The 3557-nt window shown below is 45.7% G+C and overlaps 1 pseudogene; it reads left to right on the forward strand.

Moving 5' to 3' along the window:
- The first annotated feature begins 2695 nt into the window (after positions 1 to 2695).
- On the forward strand, positions 2696 to 3262 carry LOC137770942 (large ribosomal subunit protein uL11-like; annotated as a pseudogene).
- The last annotated feature ends 295 nt before the right edge of the window (positions 3263 to 3557 follow it).

Here is a 3557-nt window from a genome sequence, read left to right on the forward strand (position 1 = left end):
ATTGTGAGAAATCAATCTCTGTTGTTTATAAGCTACCCAGTCTATGGTACTTCGGTATAGTAGCCTGAATGGTCTTAGAGATGTGGGGCAAATTGATGAACTTTGTAAGCCTTAGTTCTCACCTGTCTAGAGAATGAGATGTGTGAGGACTAAATGAGATACGATAACCCATGTGACACATTCAGCAAGGTGCCAGGCCTAGAACGAGGGCTTCATACATTTCAGCTGTTGTTTTATTTGCTGAGCAAAAGAAGGTAAATGGGGGGCTTCCCTGGTGGCGCAGTGGTTGAGAATCTGCCTGCCAATGCAGGGGACACGGGTTCGAGCCCTGGTCTGGGAAGATCCCACATGCCACGGAACAGCTGGGCCCGTGAGCCACAACTACTGAGCCTGCGCGTCTGGAGCCTGTGCCCCGCAACGGGAGGGGCCGCGATAGTGAAAGGCCCGCGCACCGCGATGAAGAGCGGTCCCCGCACCGCGATGAAGAGTGGCCCCCACTTGCCGTAACTAGAGAAAGCCCTCGCACGAACCGAAGACCCAACACAGCCAAAAATAAATAAATAAATAAATAAAGTAGCTATAAAATTAAAAAAAAAAAAAAAGAAGAAGGTAAATGGTCATTCTTTGACTCCTCCTCCCTTTTCCCCCATGTCCTTTCTCTGAAGTGTATGTGTGTAATTTTTATGTCTTGCCCACACTCTCCATCATCTGCATTTTGTTGTCCCCTCTTGCTACCCTTCCCCCCTTTCTCTCTCTATCGCCACATTCCTTCAGCTTCCTCCCCTGAATTGGGGTTGAGCACAGGAGAGATCAGAGGAGGACAAAAGGTAGAGAGACATTGGTGTTCAGGTGACAATGCAGCACTCTGGGGCTGTCTAGACTTTCCCACCTCTGAGGATGTCACTTCCCCGGGATTCCTAATATTAGGAGAAACCTCAGCAACCATTTGATAATTTCCAAACCCCTCATTTTATTTATTTATTTATTTATTTTCTTTTCTATTTTATTTTGTTATTTTCGGCTGTGTTGGATCTGTTGTGGCTTGCTGGATCTTTGTTGCAACATGCAGGATCTTCGTTGTGGTGTGTGGGCTTCTCTCTAGTTGTGGCGTGCAGGTTTTCTCTCTCTAGTTGTGGCTCACAGGCTCCCGAGCGCGTGGGCTCTGTAGTTGTGGTGCATGGGCTCCAGAGCATGTGGGCTCTGTAGTTTGCGGCACATGGGCTCTCTAGTTGAGGTGTGTGGGCTCAGTAGTTGGCGCTCACGGGTTTAGTTTCCCCGTGGCATGTGGGCTCTTAGTTCCCCGACCAGGGATCAAACTTACATCTCCTGCATTGGAAGGCGAATTCTTTACCACTGGACCACCAGGGAAGTCCCCAAACCCCTCATTTTATGGATGAGGAAACTAAACCATAGAGAGGACCTTCCGTGGCCTCCTCACATTGTTGGCCAAGCTTGAGCAAGAGCCCAGGTCTCTCGGATTCCTAGCCAAAAGAAAAGGAGAAGGCCAACTGCATGTTCCCAACTCAACCAGGAGCTTCTGCCTTCCCAAAGTAGTTCACCTACTTTCTTGCTCAGCTGTGGAAATACCAAATTGTACCAACATTTTGACCACAATGGACTTTCATCTGTGTATACTAAGATGCTCATTTCCTGGGACAGCAATAGAAATAATATTAATAAATAATAACTGTTGCCTTCCTTTTGAGAGCTTACTATTTTCTAAGCAATGTGTTAAGGACCAACTTATTTAATGGATTTTTTTCTTTTTTGTCTTTTTAAGTTTTACATTTGCCGTATTGGAATAAATGCTTGACTTTTGAGCCAAAGTAAGCAAAAGCAAAAAAGATAGAAATGTATTTTCTAAAGTTTTTTTCCCACAAATTAGCTCTGTTACGTTGTACAAGCCACCTTTCTAAGCCCCAATTTCTCATCTGTTCAGTGGAGATATGAACAGCTATAGGGTTATTGGCTGACACTAAGCTTTCAATAAACAATAATTAGTATTATTCCATTTTGCAATTTGGGCAGGGGTTGTCAGGGAGTTTGGGTGATAGCTAAAAAGGTAAAAGACATCATGGAAAGTCTGAAAAAAATGTAATAAGGATAATATGTTTTAAATATATTATTCTCTTTTATACTCTGTGAATGACTTTTCCCCTGATCAGTTGGTGATATCTCTATGCCTTGGGGAGGTTTGAGATTTTTATAGCAGGAATGCAAAAAGAAAAAAATGTACACATCCAGCTTTTGACTTTCAAATTTCAGCTTCTAGAAAAACAGTCTTTAGAACTAAGTCAGAGGTTGTAGAAAAAGAAAAGGATTTTATAAATTCCTGTCACTCCCATTAACATATCAAAGGTCAGAAGATCAGACCTGAGCTCTAAGCCAAGGGTACAGAGGACTGAGGTTTGACATAAGGGGTGTCCTTGCTGCACAGAAAAGATGGGTTGTTTTACCTTTCCAAACTAAGAGAGTGCTATCAGAAGACAAGACAGAGGTTAGAGGAGAAAAAATGACTCATGTGTATCCTGGCTTCTCCATTCAAGGCTGAGATCACAGGTGGTAGATAAACTGAGGGAAAGGAGCCCTGAAAGGACAGGGAAACTGTATCCTCCTCCTCATGAGACTCAGCCAAGGGACTGTCACACAAGTGGCCCCTGCCAACACGTACAAAGGAGGAGAATGAAAGTACAGCATGGGCCTTTCAGCATTCAGAGGATGCCAAGATGCAACTTTCTCCAGTTGTCCCACGTTGGGGTCATCAGACACCAATCGCCTCCACTGTGCTGCCAAGTTCGACCTCAGCAAGATCAAAGTCATAAACCTGGAGTGCACTGATGGGGACGTCGGTGCCACATCTGCCCTGGACCCCAAGAGTGGCCCCCTGGGTCTGTCTCCAAAAACGGTAGATAAAGACATTGCCAAGGCAGCCAGTACCTGGAAGGGTCTGAGGATTACAGTGAAACTGACCATTCAGAACAGACAGTCCAGACCAAGGTGGTACCTTCTGCCTCTTCCCTGATCATCAAAGCCCTCAAGGGACCACGAGGGACAGAAAGAAGCAGAAAAACGTTAAGCACAGTGGAAATAGTACTTCAGATGGAATTGTCAATATTGCCAGACAGATGTAGTGCCAATCATTAGCCAAAGAACTCTCTGGAACCATTAAGGAGATCCAGGGGCCTGCTGTGTTGATGGCCACCACACTCATGGCATCATAGATAACCTCAACAGTGGTACAGTGGAATGCCCAGCTAGTTAAGAGCTGTAAAGGGAGCTATTTCAATAAAGGATCATTCGACAACTAAAACAACACCACTACAGCATGGTTATCAGGCAGAGGGTCTGCATGAGTGCTCCTGGGCCTCCTCAGCCCCAGAGTGGCAGAAGAGGGACCAAGACATCTCCACACATCCTCCAGAATGTGGGTACAGCTGAGTTGAGAGTTGGCTGCCATAGTAAGGGAGGGGCTGGCTGACTAACCTAAGCCAGTGACCATATGAGGGATGGGGCTGAGACACAGGGTGGTCTGCAGGGCCACCAAAGCCAAGGTAGGG

This window comes from Eschrichtius robustus, chromosome 10 (assembly GCF_028021215.1).
Source record: "Eschrichtius robustus isolate mEscRob2 chromosome 10, mEscRob2.pri, whole genome shotgun sequence".
Lineage (NCBI taxonomy): Eukaryota > Metazoa > Chordata > Mammalia > Artiodactyla > Eschrichtiidae > Eschrichtius > Eschrichtius robustus.